Genomic DNA, 21,250 nt, shown 5'->3' with positions numbered 1-21,250 from the left:
CAATCCGAGGTGGCCAGTCAGGCAGAAGACCCTGCACTGCCCTGTTCTGGACTCCTGACCTGCTCCTGCTTGGGGAATAACTACCACCGGCCAATGTGGCCATGACACCCATACCAAAATAATATTAACTCCTAATCTGAAAATACTAAACCCTTTAATAAAACCGTGTAACAGCTGTCTGACCTGTGTAAGTTTTGGGTAGCTCACCAACATTTAACCTTAAACTATAAACATTTATTGGAGTTCTAGTAATCAGACCTTACCTGACCAATGCCTCCTCCAGTTATAGATTCTATTTCTCTCCTATGGCACATGGCCTGTGGGAGCTAATGTCTGCAGCCAGCACATATGTCCTTAATTTTGCATGCTCCCTGTCATGGGAGAGATCCACCATTGAACAACCCGCAGATTCCCCTTTATTCCCCTGTCCTTGAAGCTCGGATCCTGGTGCTTGTGATACATTCATTCTATCCCGCTGTTGTCCCCAGAAAGCTTCATTGCCTCCAGCTTTAAACTGTCCTGTGGCATGCTGCCTGTTTCCACTTCTGCCGGAAGTGTATTCAGCCTAAAGGGGCAGGAGTGGCCAACAGCTTGTTAAGTTTTCAAGATATCGCTAATGAATATGCATAAGAGATATTTGCATACAATTGATGCAGTGTGTCTATGCATTTATCTCTTGCATAACATATCAGGGATATTCTGAAAACATGACTAGTCATCCTTGAGGACTGGAATTGACTAGTCCTGCCATAGGATATCATGATCTTTTTTGTCCCACTGCAATGATGCATTACTGTCCATGTTTTCTCAGCCATGCATTTCCTCATACATTCTATGAACCACACAAATCACAACTTGATATCTGGGTAGTGTATAGAGCCAGTGCTTCCATTAGACAAACTAAGTGGTTGCTTACATCGCTGCTGCAACTGTTTCTTTTGGCTCATCCTTAATTGTCAGCGGGATGAACTTCTCTCCAGCAGCTGAACTTGTTCTGATTCATGCTTTGGACCCTCCTGCTGACCACTGTTCATGGAGAAGCAATACCCTTTCTTCCTTGCTGCTTCTGCTAGGCGGCTGCTCTATCAGGCCAATGCAATACCGTGCGCTGGCTGCAGTGCATGGCTCAACACGCATTTTGGATGCGTGACCCTAACCCCGATGGAAAATGGGGATTAGCGCATCCAAAACACGCGCCCAATCGTGAAAGTAGGTAATAGTGTTCATCATATGCAAATGCATGTTGATGAGGCTATTATCTATTCTTCTCATGCAAAAAAAAAAAAAAATTGTGCACCCAAGGCGTACATTTTTAATCTCAAAAACTAATGCTTGCCCGGAGCAGGTGTTAGAGGAGTCCCAAAAGTGTACAGAAAAGCAGAAAATACTATTTTTCTGTACTTCCTCTGACTTAATATTGTGCCGATATGAAGTCGTAGGAACTACAAAATTATAATGTTGTCCACCCCCGCCCCCCCCAAAAAAAGGGGGTGCCGGCAGTCAGGTTAGGAAAAGGGACGCTCAATTAACAAATGTACATTTGCCTAAGTGGCTGACAGCCACCTCTCCCAGGCATCCACTGCCGAGGAGGCACTAGGGGCATGCAGTTTCCCCCAGCGCCTCCTTTTTACCACGGCAGCCCATATGCATTTTGCATTGGGTGCCCTGGGGAGGTGGACTGGCATGTGTTAAGAGGACGGGCGCGCAATCATGAGCACCCTTTTAACGTGCGCCAATACTGCATCGGCCTGTAAGATAATTAAGTCGCCTTGTCAGCTTTTACTCTTGGTGGCCACTCAATCAACTGTTTGTCCCTTGCTGTTCTTCACCGACTCTCTTGTGCCCGCTGCATGGTTTTTCCACTTCATTATTTTTATTATTATATTTTCCCTACATCTTGTACACTTCCTTCTTGGCACCAAACCTCTGAGCCCAAACAACTAACTTCTTGTAATCCAGCCATGGCATCTCATGTGTTGGCAGATGGGCAGAGGTAATTTTTCTACATTAAAAGGTACCCGGTTGGGTCCAGCAGCAGCAGCAGCAGCAGCCTCCACCTCCCAAGCGGAGGAAAGGAAGCAAGTCCATAGCTTCCCGGTCGGTGACTTGGCAGAAAAATCACCACCGCAAATTGGGCTCTAAAAATAACTTGCGCATCCTCGGCCGGGATAGCGCGCTGCTCTTGCTTGTCCCCCAACATCTGGCGCTGCTGTAGCTGCTTCGTGAACCATAACGCGTTGAGCAGCCTTCCTCCTTCCCTCCCGCTGGCCCTGCCTTCCTGTTGTATTCGGCTTGCCCTGGCTCTACCTGGAGGCCAAGCGACTCCTTGACCCATTTTCCCCCTACCTGCCCATTCCTGCCCTTCTAGCCCACCCTGAAACAGCTGCTGTGTGATAGGGACGGCCGCCATGTTCCGACGCCCCTGCCGTCCGCGTGGATTCGGGGCTTTGCAGCGGCGGCGGCAGCAGCAGCAGCTTCAGGGCTGCGCTTTGGCAGTGTGGGAGGTGGAGAGCTCAGCTGCAGACGGGAGCTGCACACGGTGGCTGGAGGGATCTGCTCAGCTGCTTCTTTCCACAGCATCTCTGAAGTATTTTGGTTGCTGCCGTTGTTAATTGATCAGCATCTCAATGGGAATTCGCTGCTTTCCAGCAGTCCTGCGCCCAGGAATCCGTGGATAACCCTCTTGGCCAAGTTCTGAGTTCTGGTATCAAGCCTCTGGTCCTTTTTTCTGAAGGGTTATGTGATGCATATATTTTTGGCACAGTTTCAGAAAAAAAAAATCGGGATGTTTGGCGGAGCTACTGGATTTTAAAGGCAGTTCTGAACGATTTTTTTTTTTGTAGTGTATACTATAGAAGTGCATGAAGATATTGCTTCCATGTGGTCACCCTTTCTCTTAAAATTAAGCAACATCATGCATTTATGATTACCGATCAGGCGCAAAGGGATGTAAGGAAGAGGTAAGTGAGCTGCTAAGAATCGCTCTTTTCTTCCTAATTACTCGCTGTACTGTAAATAACTTTTCATTCTTTGGTTTCGGGAATTTTTTGCCTTTTTTTTTTTTTTTTTTTTTGCAAAACAATCGTGACTAATTCCCATCCTTCTGCTGCTATTGCCTTGTCTCCTTTCCCTTTTGCAGGTTGCTGCCCGGATCTCACTTTACGATTCTGATTATTATAGCAGAGCTTCTGGGTTATCCGGACTCGGGGAGATATTTAATGTTTCTCTTTCATTTGGAACCGTGTAAGACAGGAATTTGGTCTCTCACGTGTCTGATAAACAAAATCCCTTGGCTTCCACTTTTTTTATTTATTTATTTATTTATTTTGACCAGGACAGTTTCCTGAACTCTGTGGCACAAAAGCATTTCTTTGCATTTAAAAGGAAAGATCAGTCGTTAACATTCTCCAGCAAGGCATGGGCACCTGAGCAAAAATACAGACTCTAAAGGCAAATTCATTGCACTGGGACATTAATCTAACAAATATTTCCCAAAGGATCCCGAAACAACAACAGAAAGTTAGCTCTGGTTGCGAATTCACTATCAGATGGCAACGCTCCCCTTTCAGGCTTGCAAATAACTGCTCTCCGGGCTGAGGCTGTGTTTTATTACAAGGCAAGGCTCCGGCTGCCTTCCTTTCCTTGTAGGAGAGGCTTGGCGGCTTGTACAGTCCGGTGTTCTTGGCCATCCTTTGGCTATGTCACTTGTCATCCTTACGGCTTTCTCTCCCCATCTGTCTCACGCATTGCTGCCTTGGAATGGATTTTTTGCTCTTGCTCCCATGATCGGCTGAGCCCTTTAATCTCATGTACGTATGTGTCAGAGAGAGAGAGAGAGGGTAATAATGACGCTGATGTGTGTATGTGTGAGAGAGTAGGGGAAGAGGGCGCGCGTGGACGATTGAAAGAGTGAGTGTGTGTGTGTGGGGGGTGAGTGTGTGGCTGTGTGTGTGATGGGGACTGGACCATTCTAAGGCTGAAGAAAGATACCGAGCCCTGGGGGAGATGCCAGAGGGAGGGGACAGAGAGCATGCAACCCATAAACGCGAGGGACACAGAGAGTGTAGATCAGATGATGAAGGGACCGGAGACGTCTAGCTTGAGAGACTGCCGAGGCAGACAAGTGTGCAGAAGGCAGAGCTGGAGCACACACCCTGCCAAACCGCATTCCCTTTCCGGAACCCTACCGAGTGAGTTTATTGGACAAATGTTGCCCTGTTTCTCCTTTTTTCACTGCTACGAAATAACCGAGTTTCGGCATATTCTCCTTCAAACCACTGCACACTTGTATAGTCCTTGATGGAGATTTAATACTGACGAAACCTTGATTTGGATGGCCGATAAGGCTATACATTATACTCCTCGGGGATAGGAAGGTAATCCAAACATTTAATACGCTCTGCGCTGAGTGGCTCCCTTATATTTCAGCGGGGTGTCTTGTAAGAAACGCACCTGCAATGAATCTAAAATTATTTGGGCTGTGAGTTTGAAGTGGAAATAATTCTTTCCAGAAATAGCTGTGTCGTGGTATTTTTACAGTACGAAAAGAGAGGGATTCTGCATAGGATCCTCTAGCATTAATTAAAAACAAAACAAAACTGTTCTCCATGGGCATGTTGTGGCCGTTTAGCACAGTGGTTCTTAAACCCAGTCCTCCCGACAGATTCAGCCACGCAGGGTTTTCAGGGCATCCGCATGAATATGCATGAGATAGATTTGCATGCAATGGAGGCAGTGAATGCAAATCTGTCTCATGCATATTCATTGTGAATATCCGGACTGGCAGTGTGTGTGTGCCCCGAAGACTGGCCTGAGAACCCCCGATTTTAACACATTTACAAGTTTAATTCATTTTAGGACAGGGCTTGCCAAACCTGTTTTGGAGATCCCACAGCCAGCTGGGTCTTCGGGATATTCAAAATGAGACACATTTGCATACATCGGAAATGCACGGTGTATGCTGCCTTTTTTCCCCTCATGCATATTCATTGTGCATATCCTGAAAACTCCCATTGGCTGTGTGGTCCCCAGGATACAGTTGGGAAGCCCTGTTTTAGAGAGAATGTGGAGGTCTGGAATGTTCTTGCTAGCTGACTGTAGAATATTCTCTGTTCTATATCAACATTAACATTTTAATTCCAGAAAACTTACACTTTACTGCTAGGTTATTCTTTTGTGCACATTTTATGCTGAAAGTCAGATTACAGCCAGTATGAGTGAAATCTTCATATTATAGGTCTTTCATTTAATTTTCCTACAGTAATTAATCATTTCCCATAGATCGTTAGAAGGTTAAGCTGGCAGTGTCTGCCTGAGTCTTAAATAAACTCCCCAGTATGTTTCTCTCTTTCACTAGTGGAATGTTGGCCAGCTGAGAAATGCAATACACACTACCAGGAGATTTAGATTGCCTTTGGCAAGTGAAGTCTAATTCAATGACTTCTACTGAAGCCAGAAGATATTTGTCACTTGGGCCTTCTGATTACACACAGTATTTTGATTAAATAAATAAGTCCAATTTGTTTTCATAAGTCTCCCAGTTCTTGCATTAGCTTTTCCAATCCTCTTTAATATAAGCAGGGGTTGTGCTTGCAAGAGGCGGATTCATTAAGACTTTTCTATGGTGAAAAAAAAAAAGCTTAAGTGAATGAGGCCCTCTCTCTTTCTGCTGAATATCTGACAATAATTTCCTGGTGCTGAGGTGAGAGGTTGGGGTTTTTTTTCCCTCTTATTCTTTGCTCCTTTGTAGATGCTTTATTATCCTTAAATTGGATTTCTTTCCTTCTCATTGTTGAAAAATAAAATAAAACTGAAGGTTACTCTGCTCTAATGAGACAGTTCATTCTACAGAAGAAATAATTAGATCTGATTATTAGATTGGAAGTTACAAGATTGCAGGATTTGAAGTTATTCTTCAATTGTTGTGATAATTTCAGAGTAATTTTGCTTTCAGTAGAAAATAGAATTGCATTTATGTGTTCCTTCACAGTATTTGTATTTAATATACCACACACCTCGTTTAATTGAGGCTGCCTCTAATGATATTGACTTATCATTTATGGTAGAAGAAACATCATTACAAGTATAGATTGAATTCATCCTATGTATCTGTGAGCCACTTTCTATTGAACATAACACATTTGTAGATGAAACTGAATTCTTAAACAAAACATGCTTTGTTGATTTTCTGTGAGATTGATACTGAGTAGGACCTCATCCACTTGGGCTGTCTTCCATTTCATGCCTTTAGTAGGATTCTGCTGCCTCAGTTCTGCAAATGATTGAGTATCTTCAGATTATTTCAAGATAAGTCAATCTGCAGTATTTTTTTTTCCCTGAGCTGCAAAAATGATATTTGAGTTAATGTGGAATGTATTTGACCTGATTCTGCTGAGGTATCTTCTTGTGCTTCATTTTTTTGCATACCATTGAAATTTGGAATGTGAAGGCTGGAGAAATTATTTTATGCATTGTGTGATGGCACAGAGAAATTTTTATCTTGGTCTTCAAAATGATTTATTTTTCTGTAAGTTGCTTCAGAAAATTGAAAGAGATTTGTTAAAAATATGTTTTAGCCTGGATGTTCTATGAAGGGAAACCATGCAAATTTGTTGTTATATTTCTAGTATTAATAATATGTTTCTCAGTATTCTAGTGTTGACGTACTTGAAGAATCAACCAATTTGGTATCGCTATGTGTACTATAACCCTGTTTTTTTTACATTTGATTCTTTTTGAAGAGACTGTAACGGGAAGGCAGAGACCTTTTCTTTAACTCTGTCTTTTGTTCACCTGTAACAAAGTCACAATATTTGTAAGGCACTCTTAGTTAATATAGCTTTGGACAAGATAAGTAACAGGGCCACAAACTATCCATTCCAAAGAGTGTGCAAAATAAGTTGACTTACAAGGACCTTTGGTGGGTTACAGATGTGGGATGTAAATATACTGTATGTCAACTCTGACAACATCATACAGTTATACCCTTGCTTCAGCTTCACTACCAAAGCTTAGTGGAATGTTTAGTTCACCATAAATACAGTAATTTGTGATAATTATTCTCTTACTGTTACATTGTTGTGGTAGGCCAAGAGCAGCCAACAAAGATGCCATCTTGCAATTAACTACAGTTACTACAGGGATAGCCAGAGAGGTAGTGGGTCAATTATCAAAGTGGCATCTCCCAAATTGACAGTTACATCTAAGCAAATGCTAGAAGGTCATAGGTTAACCCAGTAATTTATTACCTTATGGAGAACATTACTGATCTAGATGTATGGCAAATGAAATAAGGTTGTACAGATAAGATACAATTTGGTGTTTTCCTCTCATTGCTGTATTAGCATACCAAATATTATGTAACAGATCAAAAGAAGATAATACAGTTTTGTCCATAAGGCATCCATAAATTCACTCCAAAGATCAAACAAGTAATTAATTGAATCTATTAAAGGAAACTTCAAATGAAATATAGGTTTTTGCTTTTCCATAGATTTGCAGCTTCCAGTCAAATCTAGCTATCTTTATCTTTCCAAAACATGAAAGTGACAAGACAATTATAGTTTTTTGATATTTAAAATGGATAAAGTATGTTCATATACAATGCAGAGAGAGGGAAACAAACAAATTTAATACTAAGATATTCTGATGGATGACTTAAAATGTACAGTGTACCAAAGTCTACAATGAGATCATAATGAACTGTATGAAGAATGGTAATTTTAATAGCACATAAGTCCATTTATCTTAAATAATATAGAATCACTTTAGAGGCAATGAAATGAAAACTTTATTTTCTTGTAGCATTATGGGACTTATTTACAAAACTGTATTATTTGTAGCACATGATTTGCTAAACTGTGGTATTGAGTACTGCAGTTTAGTGAATTTCATGGTAAATTTCCATGTATTAATGAGGATATGTGCCTGATTTTTAGATTTTGCTTTTTGCAGCCCTTGAAAGTGGATTACATTCAGGTACTGTAGGGTTTTAATCTAAATTTGTACCTGAGATAAGGACAGTAAAGTGACTTACCCAAGGTCACAAGGAGTAACAGTGAGAATTGAGTGCTGGTCTCCTGGTTCATAGCCCACTCTGTGCTAACCACTAGGCTACCTTTCCACTCCACTGAGTGTGGTAATGAGGGATGACATCATCCTATCCTAGAACCATTTTAATAAAGAGGCCACAAGGTTGTCTAAAATACTCCCCAAAAAATCTCCTGAGGTCTATTGGTCTCCCCTGTAACCTTATTCAGTCCCTACATTTAGTGACCCCCCCTTGGATTAATCCCCTCTCTTTTAGGAAAGCCCTACCCCCTGGAAAGCAACTCCCCTTTCTGACCCATCACCACCCCTCCCAAGCTTACTGTTTAATCCCTGGGGGTCTAGTGGAGACAGGAATGATCCTCACTTGCTCTTACCATACAGGCACATTTTCCAAAATGGCTCAGGATGATCCCAGTCCCTCCTTTACCTTAATCATGTGACTGGGGCAAATGAGCAATTGATGGGGGGGAATCAGCTGGTGCCATTTTAAAAGATGGCACCATCAGGGCAGGAATGAATGGGATCACTCCTGTCCATTCTAGACCCCAGGTATTGAGAAGTAAGCTTGGAGGAGTTTGGAGGGTGGAGGTAGGAAAAAGGGGACTTTAATTACTAGGTGGCAGGGCTTTTCTAAATGAGGGGGGCTGCTTTCACTAAATGAAGGACTTGAGAATGGGTGCAGGGGGAGGGAAGTAATGCCCCAGCAATGTTTGGATGGGGTTGGTGGGGCTCTTTTAGGTGATCTTGCAGCCCCTTTACAGTACCAGTAATGCGAGCATCAGTAGGCGCATTAGTTTGTATTGCACTTACCGGCTGCGTACGCTCTGTGGCCAGCCTGCTCACCTCGCTAAGCCTTCCACTAGCTCCAGGCACATTCCCTCCATGGCCACTTCTAGCTCGCGGCTGCCTTCTACAGTCCCCCTGCGCTCCCACTCCAGACCAGGCCTCACCGCAGGGCTCGGCATCCTCCGTGGCATTAGCCCTGCACTTAGGCGCGCACGCGCGGACCGCCCGACTTCTTAAAGGGCAAGAGGCGGAACCCAGCTCCACTGTGTGCCCTGATTGATCTCTGCTTAAAAGGAAGTGGTCTGACCCCACTACCTTGCCTTGGCAATCGGGTTGATTACATTGTGATAGCAAGTTTGCCTTCCTGTTCCAGTGTCTTGTTTCAGTCTCCTGTTCCAGTGTCTTGTTCCAGTTTTCTGTTCCAGCGTCCTGTTCCAGCATCCTCCTGTTCCTTTGTCTACCCAGGTAGTACCATTCAGACTGTCTTCTCGGTACTGACCTCTGCCTGTTACTTTGACTACGTTTGATCGCCACCTGGATTTGGCCTTTGCCTGTTTCCTTGACCACGTCTGAATGCTGCCCGGAACTGACCTCTGCATTGTCCATTGACCACATCTGCATGCTGCCTGGAACTGACCTCTGCTTGTCCACTGACCATGTCTGCATGCTGACTGGAACTGACCTCCGTCTGATCACTAACCACATCTGACCACCGCCTGGAACCTGATCTTTGCCTGACTGACCATCCTCGGACTGATCACTGGTATTGACCCCTGCTTTGGCTGACCACGCTATCCTTGACTCTGGCCTTCATCCTCGCTCTTCATTCAGAGACTCTGTTCTGGCCTTCTATGGCTCCTGGACTCCCTGACTTGAACAACGACCATGCACCCTTGTTTGTGATAGGCACACCCCTGATCTTTATCTCTCGGAGATCCTGTGAGGCCCACCTAAGACCAGGCAGCCCGGGTAACCAAGCCTCCTGTGCTCCACCTCCTGGTGGCAGGTGCTCTCTGGGTCCGACCAGGGAGCCTACCAATCCTGCACCAGGTCAAGGGTCCACATCCTGGTGCAACAAGTTGCCAAGGCCATGGACTCGGTGGAATCTCCCGCCATACGGACCATACGGGGTCTGGTCGCAACTGTCCAAGAGCAACGACGAGCTCTGGAAACTAGCATCTTCGGTAGAAGGGCTTCCCTCCCAAATGCAGGACATTGCAGTGACTAACCCCGCGAGCCTACCTTCTACTCTGCTACCAATGGCATCAGTGGCTTTGCCAGCTCCTCCTCATTTCAGTGGGGATCCATGCCTCTGCCGAGGCTTCCTCAACCAGTGCTTCATGCAGTTCTCCCTTCAGCCTTCATTGATTCTGAAGGAATCCACCAAGATCATCTTCATTCTCTCACGCCTTGAGGGGAAGGCCCTGGCATGAGCTTCTCCACTGTGGGAACGTTCTGATCATATCCTCACCCAACTGTCTCAGTTCATTGCCGTCTTTAAATGAACCTTTGAAAATCCTGGTCGTCGGGCGGTTGCGGGCCATCATCTTCTCCACCTCTGTCAAGGATCAAGATCGCTCTCTGGGTTTATGGTGGAATTCCACATGTTGGCCATATAACTGGGATGGCAAGAGGACTGTCTACAGGCACGCTATCTAAAAGGCCTATCTCCCGCTCTCAAAGATGAGCTCGCTGACCGTGAGATTCACATATCTCTAGAGGACCTGGCACCAAGAAGTGAAAGCACCCCGACATCCTGCTCAATGCCCAGCACGTGCCCCAAGCCCTCAGTTGAAGGCTTTACTGGCACCACCTCCATCCACAGAAGAACCGCTGCAAGTTAACCATGGGCGTTTGTCTCCCGAAGAGCATCTTCGGCGCAAGAAGCAAGGTCTCTGCTTATACTGTGGTGCCTCTGGACACCTGCAGTAGTCTTGTCCAGCTCACCCAGAAAACTTCAAAGCCTAAGCCCGGTGGGGGTCCCGAGCTTGGGCGCTACAGTCTCTGGGCCCCAACTTTTACTTCTAATCTCCCTCTCCATGAAATCCCGTTCCTTCACCACTACTGCTCTTATTGACACTGGAGCAAGTGGCAGCTTCATCATGGACGATATCGTCAACCTCCTGAAGATTCCCCTGCAACCTCTAGAGGTGCCTCTCTACATCACATCAATCCAAAGGGAACATCTCCTTGGATGAATCACTCATTGTATGGTGGCCTTCTGCCTCACTGTGGAACCCTCATGAGGAGGAAATATCCTTGTATGTCTTGAAACATTCCACACACCCAGTCATCCTAAGGCTTCCTTGGCTCCAGGTACATGGACCCCAATTTGACTGGCAGTCTCTCCAGCTGGTTCAGTGGGGTCCTCAATGCCAGAAACACTGCTTGAAACACGTGTCCCCAGCAGTTACCGTCTTGAAGACTACGACTCTCACCGGTCTACCTGCCCAGTACTCTGACTTCGAGGATGTCCTCTCGAAGAAAAAGGCTGATACGCTGCCTCCACTCCGAAAATTCAATTGCCCTATTGAACTTCTGCCATGCACCATGCCTCCCAAAGGCAGGACATATCCACTCTCCCTTCCTGAGACTCAAGCAATGTCCGAGTATATCAAAGAAAATCTAGAGAAAGGTTTCATCAGACCTTCCAACTCTCCAGCAGGAGTGGGTTTCTTCTTCGTCAAAAAGAAGGATGGAGGATTACGCCCATGTATCAACTATCATGGGCTTAACACCATCACCTGCAAGGATCGCTACCCGTTGCATCTCATCAGTGAATTGTTTGATCGCCTGCAAGGGGCCCAGATCTTCACGAAGCTGAATCTACGAGGAGCGTACAATCTCATACGCATCCAGCCTGAGGACATTTGGAAGACCGCTTTCAACACCAGGGATGGCCACTACGAGTACATAGCGATGACTTTCGGCCTTTGTAATGCACCTGCGGTCTTTCAATGCCTGATGAATGAGATCCTCCGAGATACACTTTATTCATTTGTAGTTGTATATTTAGATAACATGGATCTTCTCAAAGGACCTGAAGTTCCATCGCACTCATGTCAGGATAGTTCTTCAATGCCTCAGAGAGAATCATCTCTATGCAAAACTGGGAAAGTGCATCTTTGAACAAAACCGTCTGCCCTTCCTGGGATATATCATCTCTGATCGAGGATTTACTATGGATTCTGAAAAGCTTCTAGGAATTTGTGACTGGCCCCAGCCAATAGGTTTCCGCGCCTTACAAAGATTTCTCGGATTCATGAATTACTATAGAAGTTTTATCGCTAATTATTCCACGTTAGCTGCCCCACTCACTGCTATGACTAGAAATGGAACCAATCTCCGGGCATGGAGTCCCAAGGCTCAAGCTGCATTTCATGCATTAAAAGAGGATTTCTGTTCCGGTCCCTGTCTGCAACATCCAGACCCAAACCGCCCATTCGTCATTGAGGTCGATGCATCGCCATAGGAGCCGGGGCAGTGTTGAGTCAGTACTCCTCGAAGGGTACATTGGTACCATGCTCCTTCTATTCCCACAAATTTTCACCAGCGGAGCAAAATTACACCATTGGAGATCGTGAACTTCTCGCTGTCAAGCTAGCACTCCAAGAGTGGCGTCCATGTTTGGAAGGAGCACAACTCAAGTTTACCATATTCACAGATCATAAAAATCTTGAACATCTAAAAGAAGCACAATTATTGAACCCAAGACAAGCCCGATGGGCGTTGTTCTTCGAACGATTCAATTTCGAGCTGCGCTACTGGCCAGTGTTGAAGAACTTCCATGCAGATGCACTTTCGCATTCCCTCGAACCAGAAGATACACCAGACTCCCCAAGACACATAATCGATCCAGCCTGTGTGTCCCTTGCAGTTACCACCACGGTACCCACCGGAAAGACAGTCGTCCCACGCTAACTGCGTGAGAGTGTGCGCCGCTGGGCCCACGACAAAGCTGGCCGGACATCCTGGCCGAGCTAGAACCCTCGAGATGCTGAGGAGGTTCTACTGGTGGCCCAGTATGGTAAAAAATTCATGCAACTAAGTTGATTCTTGTCCTATATGTGCTCAACAGAAGTCCCCAACTGGTCGACCATGGGGACCTCCAACTGCTTCCAGCACCCACCAAACCCTGGTCTAGTATATCAAGTGATTTCTTTACTGACCTACCTCCGTCTCAAGATAACACCGTCATCTGGGTCATCATTGATCGCTTCTCTAAGATGGGTCATTTTATTCCTCTGCGGAGCCTTCCATCAGCTCCAGAACTCGCCAAGTTGTTTCTGAAACACATCTTCCGCTTGCATGGCCTACCCAAGGAAATAATTTCAGACCGAGGGCCGCAATTTGCTGCTAAGTATTGGCGATCACTGTGCCAAAAAAGTTCAACATCACCCTGAATTTCACATCGGCCTACCACCCTCAGGCAAACGGCCAAGCAGAGAGAACCAACCATACGCTGAAGACCTTTCTACGGTCATATGCAAATGAGCAGCAGGATAACTGGCAAACCTGTTACCCTGGGCTGAGTTGTCACACAACACACACATTGCCCCTGCCACCGATGTCTCTCCGTTCTCCATGGTGTTTGGCCACCAACCGCACTAGCTTCTGCCTGTGCCTCTCTCCTTGCCTTTGCCAGTGGCTCAGTTCATGGCACAAACCATCCGACTCATATGGAACCAAGTTAAAGAGCGTCTAGCTCAGGCTGCCGAGTGGTCCAAGAGAGTAGCAGATACTCATCGACGGTCAGCCCCACTCTTCTGACCTGGACAAAAGGTAGGGTTGAGCACCAAACATAACAGGTTGCGATTACCCTCTCAGCACCTGGCACCTAAATTCATTGGCCCATTCCCAACTCCAGCTATCAAGATCCATGGGTGTCCACAATACCGTTCATGTTTCTTTATTGAAATCTCTCGTACTGTCATGGTCATCTCGCAGGTCTCCTCCTTCTCCACAGCCAGGCCTGCTCACCTCGCTATGCCTTCCACCAGCTCCGGGCACGTCCCCTCCATGGCCGCTTCCAGCTTGCGGCGTCTCCGGTCTGCCTGTGCTCCTGCTCTGGACCAGGCCTCACAACGGGGCTTGGCGTCCTCTGTGCGGACCACTCGGCCTCTTAAAGGGCCAGGGGCAGAAACCAGCTCCACGGCGCGCCCTGATTGATCACTGCTTTAAAAGGAATGGTCTGACCCCACTTCCTTCCCTTGGTAATCGGGCGATCACGTAGTGATAGCAGGTTTGCCTTCCTGTTCCAGTGTCTTGTTCCAGGCTCCTGTTCCAGTGTCTTGTTCCAGTCTTCTGTTCCAGCGTCCTGTACCAGTCTCCTGTTCCAGAAACCTCCTGTTCCAGCGTTCTCCTGTTCCTTCGTCTACCCAGGTAGTACCATTTGGACTGTCTTCTCGGTACTGACCTCTGCCTGTTACTTTGACTACGTTTCATCACTGCCTGGATTTGACCTTTGCCTGTTTCCTTGACCACGTCTGAACGCTGCCTGGAACTGACCTCTGCATTGTCCACTGACCATGTTTGCACGCTACCTAGAACTGATCTCTGCCTGATCATTGACCATGTCTGACCGCCGCCTGGAACCTGACCTTTGCCTGACTGACCATCCTCGGACTGATCACTGGTATTGACCCCTGCTTTGGCTGACCACGCTATCCTTGACTGTGGCCTTGATCCTCGCTCTTCATTCAGAGACTCTGTTCTGGCCTTCTCTGGCTCCTGGACTCCCTGACATGAACATTGACCGCGCACCCTTGTTAGTGGTGGGCACACCCCTGAACTTTATCTCTCGGAGATCCTGCGAGGCCCACCTAAGACCAGGTGGCCCGGGTAACCAAGGACTCAACCTGAGGGAACCCTGGGTTGCTATTGGTGAAGCTCCAGCTAGCCTCTGTCTCCTCCTATGCTCCGCCTCCTGGTGGCAGGTGCTCTCTGAGTCTGACCAGGGAGCCTACCAATTCTGCACCAGGCCAAGGGTTCACCTCTCGGCGCAACCGTTTGCTGATGCTCATGAGGGAAAATGAGCTACACTTCTTGAGGTACAGCTAACTCTCCAAGAGCAGCACAGTGCATGAAGATTTTTCACATACTGCACTACTCATTCACAAGGCAATAATTTGCATTGCACCTCGTGCGAGGCCCAGAATATAATGAGTGGAACTTGCAGTGTATTTTACAACACAGTGAATGCAGTTCACTGCTCGCAAATGCAATAGCACAACATGATAAATAGGGCCTTATCTGTGATTTGGAAGAATATATTGAGGGAATTTTCAAGGTCATCATCGAGCTGCAAAGACGGCAGGTGCTTTCTGTCTCTGGACCTTGTAACTCATTTTCAAAGAGAAGTATACACATATTTTCCTTTTGTAAATTGTCCACAGAACCAAAGTACCTGTGCACATATTCTTTCTATGGGTGAAATGAATACATGTAGATTTGAAAACCAAACCAATCTACACGTGTTATTTTCTTGCTCTGACCTAAACACACTTTTGGGAACACCTCCTTGCAGTCTAGCTAAAAGTATGTGTACTAGAGAACACTGTGCATACATTTAGCCAGATTAGTTGGATGGCAAGTTTGCTAACAGACAATTTTCCAGTGTAAATAGCTTTGAAAATTGCCCATCCTATGAGAATACATGCAGGACCAGAGAAAGAGTATTTGGCGCCCTAGGCGAACATTTGGTCATGAACCCCCTTTCCCCCGAACATAGCTATTGGCGGCAGCTCCTACATAGCACTTCCTCCTACAGGCAGCAGTGGCTCCAGCACAGCACTCCCTTCTTTGGCTGCTGTTAGACGCTTCGGCCATGGGCGGCTCCCCCTCACCTCCTCCTCTGGCGCTGGGACTGCCGTTGGGATCCGCACGGCGGCAGGGAGATGCTCCCACTGCGCGTACCTGGTCTCCTCCACTCTCGCGGTCCCTGCCGCCGAACCCGTGCCGCACTCCGCGGCAGGAGGGACGAATCCAGGTCCTCTTTTCACAGCCTCGGGCCGCAGACCAGCACTGCCGGCAGCCTGTTTCAGGCAGACCCCTTCCTAGGCGCGCGGCCGTGCCTCCTGGGTACTTTTAAAGGGCCAGCACCGATCAGATCAGTCCAACCCACTGGATGATGTCAGGAGCTGGGGATTACTTCTGGGAGCCTCCTCTTCCTGTTCTTTGACGTGGCAACGAGTCTGGTCTCTTCAGTGGTTGTCTTCTGCACTTCCATGGTGTTTTGAGTCCTGTTCCACCCTTCCTGCCCTCCAAGTCCTGTTTCTGCCTTCCGAGTCCTGTTCCTGTTCCTGCTCCCATCCTTTGGTTCCTGCGGACGGATCTTCTGGCTTCGACCTCGGTCTGGCTTACGTTGACTCTTCTGGTTGGTATTAGTGAAGCTCCAGCCGGCCTCTGCCAACAGCCCGGCTTCGCGCCTGATGGTGGGGACCTGCGGGGGTTCGCCCCCTTAGGTTGTGCCATCTCCACCTCAGTCAAGGGGTCTACACTCTCGTCCATCAGCACAACAGCTGCATTGTTTCTGGCACAGCATCCCTGTGGGCTTTGCCCTGGTGGGATTTTGCTGCCCCTAAAATATTGGTGCTCTAGACCACTGCCTGATTTCCCTAATGGAAGCACCAGCCTTGGATACACCCTAATGTCGGCATGAGGTGTTGTCAAAGATGAAATAAAGTTGGCAATAAAAAGCACTGTTAACCATAGAAGAAACATTAAAATCATAGCTGCAATCAATAATTTATTTTTCATTCAAGCCAGTTCACTAGCAACCACAAAACAGTAATTAGCAAAGAGTGGTCAATGCAATCTGGAAATGTTTTCGGCATTAGCATCCACTATATATCCTCTTTCCACCATTCAGTGCATGATATTGGGGTTATGGTGCTTTTGTATTTGTACAGATATTTAGGATTAAAGTAAAGCAACTTCTACTCTGTATCGCTCCATGGTGAGACCGCACCTTGAATACTGTATACAATTCTGGTTGCCGCATCTCAAAAAAGGTATAATTGCGATGGAGAAGGTACAGAGAAGGGCTACCAAAATGATAAGGGGAATGGAACAGCTCCCCTATGAGGAAAGACTAAAGAGGTTAGGACTTTTCAGCTTGGAGAAGAGACAGCTGAGGGGGGATATGATAGAGGTGTTTAAAATCATGAGAGGTCTAGAACGGGTAGATGTGAATCGGTTTTTTACTCTTTTGGATAATAGAAAGACTAGGGGGCACTCCATGAAGTTAGCATGTGGCACATTTAAAACTAATCGGAGAAAGTTCTTTTTTACTCAATGCACAATTAAACTCTGGAAATTGTTGCCAGAGGATGTGGTTAGTGCAGTTAGTATAGCTGTGTTTAAAAAAGGATTGGATAAGTTCTTGGAGGAGAAGTCCATTACCTGCTATTAAGTTGACTTAGAAAATAGCCACTGCTATTACTAGCAACGGTAACATGGAATAGACTTAGTTTTTGGGTACTTGACAGGTTCTTATGGCCTGGTTTGGCCACTGTTGGAAACAGGATGCTGGGCTTGATGGACCTTTGGTCTGACCCAGTATGGCATGTTCTTATGTTCTTTCTCAAGTAATCCTATATCTGGAGTAATATAATACAACATTGTAACAACACAAATTAAATTACCATTATTTTACATTTTCCAAAATGTGCCTAATGTGATGGAAGCAATATTCCCACTAACCTGTACAAGGACCTTAGACTGCCTTCTTTTCATAAATAAATAAATAATCACCTGGTGCCACTCCAGCCATTTTGTGGTTTGAACCTTGTGAGGATCATTGACTCCGCAAAACAGTGGGCCTCTACATGGTTTGAATCAGAAGGACAGCTGTAGCAGCACAAGTAATTTGAAGGCACTCTGAGGCCTCCTGTGCAGATCTGTGGGAACACTGGATGGGAGCCATTTTGTTTCACAGTTATGCCCCTGATGACTTCAACTCTGCCTAATTTCAGTTTGCATCCACCGAACAGCAACATCTTCATTCTTAACTCTTGCTGCTTCCTCTGAGCAGTGGCCATGCATCACTCTCATGCACAGTAGTAATTCATAAGCAATAAGAAATGGGACCATTTCTATGGATTTATATAGAAGTGCAATGCAATGCATATCATCACCATAAAAGGATATGGCTCTCTCCATATCAACCGGACCGTACTGTAGTTTAACAAAGAAGACTGAAAAATGAAAAGAATATTTAGTTTGGCGGCATGCTTATTAGTTGTACTGCCTTCCATGATAGCCAGGATTACAGATTAAATAACAGGCACTTGTCCTTTAAGATTTTAAAGATTTATTTATTTAGAAATTTGTTATCCGCTTATCGATGTCTCTAGGCAGTTTACAGTTAAAACATCCACAATTAAAATGCATGGAAACATTAAAACATTAAAAAGAATCACTTATACACAATCATCGTATTTCCTGAAATTTAAAGATCACTATTCCCAATTTTCTGCACAGAGACTTCCACTCATCAGCATCAGACTGACTCTTCACCTTACTACTCTATTAAAGGCCTGTTGATATTTTATTTATTTAAACATTTTTGGAGAACTTTGGCATTCATGAAGATTCAGCAACGCTTTCTATTGTGCCGTGAACACTTTCTTAGGTTTTTCTATTGGAATACATGCATATAACATGAGGATGCAGAAAACTTTGAGTGCAAAGAGCCCTGTAAAATAAGTACTGTTCACATGGAAGCCAAATAGGCAAACGCCATGTCTGAGCATGACAAAAAATACATAGTACCCTAGAAAATCAAACAGCACTTCCTAAACCACATGAACAGGTTAACTAGTTGCTCTATATTTATCAAGCATATTCTAATAATTCTGAACATTAACTGCTGGCCAAAAACAATTTTTATGGTGGAATAAGGTAGTTACATATATAGCCAAATACTGTTCCTTTAAAGGTTACTGCGCCTTTAATTTAATCATTAGTTGCCACCATCCCACTGCAAATGTGCCAGCACTTAATGCCCCCCAATAATTATAGCAAAAAGTTTATATTGCATTTAAAAATAATCATTTTCCATGTGTGTTACAAAGTAGACTTAACACCGTACCACTGTTGCCTTCAACACACCAAATTCCCAGAAAAGCCATTGAGAAAAAAATATATTTTTTAAAGTCCCATTGGTTTTCAGGGAGATGGGAGTGTTGTTTGATTTTCTAGGGTGATTTAGGGACATTCCTCGTGTGGAGATTGTTGCTTTTGAAAAAAATACACAGTATCAGCATAGTGGAATTTGTACGTATAGTAACTTATTAAAGAGGGGCAAGACTAATCCTATAGAGGCATCGTTAGACTCCATAAATATCTTATTTTTTTTTCGGCCTGGCAGATTCCTTTTGCTCCTGTGAGCAGGGCAATGGAACCGTGAATCTTTATTCAAAACTAGTTGCGGGGGAAGGTTCCCCTTATTTTTATTTTTTTTTACTTTTTCTCCCCTTCCAGATGGCTTAGTCATTGTAGCCAAAGCCTTCGGCCAGTGGCCACAAACCTTGGCTCTTTCCAGAAATGGCAATGCTTGCACCTTGGGTCTGGCCACTAGGTGTCACTTTTGTGTGATAGCCGAGATGCCCTCACCTTGTAGCTGTTAACGCTGCTTGGACAGCATCTGTACCCTGCTGCCCCAGGATTGGGAATCAAGTAATAAATGATCTTTCATGCATAGATATATGTGTCAGTATCAGCTTTTAGGTTTAGAATCAGTTATTTTCCCTTTCTGAATTGTTTGTTGTTTCTTACATGTATGGTTTCAAAATATAATTGTTTTAAAATCATTTTAGTATGACTCTAATTTTTAACCCAGTGACCTTTTTTTGCTCTACCATAAAAGTTCATAATGTCCTAACAGCTATGCCTATAATCTGTAACTAGATTTTCATGTACCCCCAGTAAATAGTCATGTAATAAGGTAAATTGGCCTGGCTACCAATTGCTCTCCTCAGAATGGTTAAAAACTGTAAGGTGAATTTTAAAAGGCCGGTGCATGCCAAAAGTGGGAGATACGTGACTATATTGGGCTAGCATGCGTCGAGCAGATTTTAAATGCCATCTGAGTATACCCGATTCTCTCACTGCGTGCACAAATGAAAAGTTCCAGAAAAGGGGCCGGGAATGAGTTTAGTCTGGGCGGGGCATGGGTGTTCTTGGATTTCAACTTCAAATTTGCGTGTAAATATTTATTTATTTATTTATTTAAATGTTTTTGAATACCAATTGCCATTTGCACATCGTATCGGCTTACAGAGAAAACTGTACAATTAGATGATTGACAGAGAGAACAGTGCAAATTTGGGGTTTACAAAGAAACAGTGCAACTAGAATGTAGCATTACAGATACAAGCATCATATCAGTTAACAAATAACATAGCAATTATAATGTGAGGTGCACATTGATATCTTATAAGTGTAGTATAAGTAGAAAGTATTGAGGTCATACAACTTAAGAACTATGTACAACTCAAAGGTTTACCAGGATTACCTTGAGCTTATTATAATGCGGTATAAACGTTCAAAGGAGCTGTTGGCAGGGGAATAAATAAGACAGTTAAAATAAAGGGGAGATGAGATTAGGTTCAGGAGTATATAACAGGGCGTGATAGGGGGGCAGGAGAAAAAAGATAAATTAAATACTTGACAGTCAGGAGGTGGACACGTAAGAATAACATGTAAGAGGGTAACAAAACAACATGTAACATGTAACATGTAAGAGGGTAACAAAATGGCGGATAATCAAGGAATGGGGCGTTGATTAGAATGGCGATGGATTCGGAGGGGGGAAAAGAGTGCACCCTTAGTCGAAGGCCAGTTTAAAGAGCCATGTTTTAAAGTTTTTTTTTAAATTTCTGTAAGCAAGGCTCTATGCGGAGGTCAGGGGGCATTCTGTTCCACAAAGTGGGACCAGCTAAGGAGAATGCTCGGGCCCTTGTGGAGGAGAGATGTGTGAGTTTGGGAGGGGGTGTGTATAAGATTCCTTGGTAGGCTGATCTGGTGGGTCTGTCAGATTTATGAAAGCGGATGGAGTCATGTAGCCATTGTATATTTTCATTGAATAGAGTCTTGTGTCTGAGAGTTAGGGTTTTGTATTGAATTCTCGAGGCAATAGGGAGCCAGTGGAGGTCTCTCAGAATGGGAGTAATGTGGTCTTTTTTGCAAGTATTGGTGAGAATTCTAGCTGTGGCATTCTGAAGCAGTTGAAGGGGTTTGATGGATGAGTTGGGGAGACCAAGGAGGAGGGTGTTACAATAGTCAATTCTGGAGAATATGAAGGTTTGAAGAACAGTTCGAAAATCAGAGAAGTGAAGGAGAGGTCTCATTTTCTTTAGTACCTGAAGTTTGAAATAGCAATCTTTTAAAATGGTTTTAACGAATGGTTTTA

This window comes from Rhinatrema bivittatum, chromosome 9 (assembly GCF_901001135.1).
Source record: "Rhinatrema bivittatum chromosome 9, aRhiBiv1.1, whole genome shotgun sequence".
NCBI lineage: Eukaryota > Metazoa > Chordata > Amphibia > Gymnophiona > Rhinatrematidae > Rhinatrema > Rhinatrema bivittatum.
The sequence above is the reverse complement of the archived record's forward strand: the minus strand, read 5'-3'. Positions refer to the sequence as shown.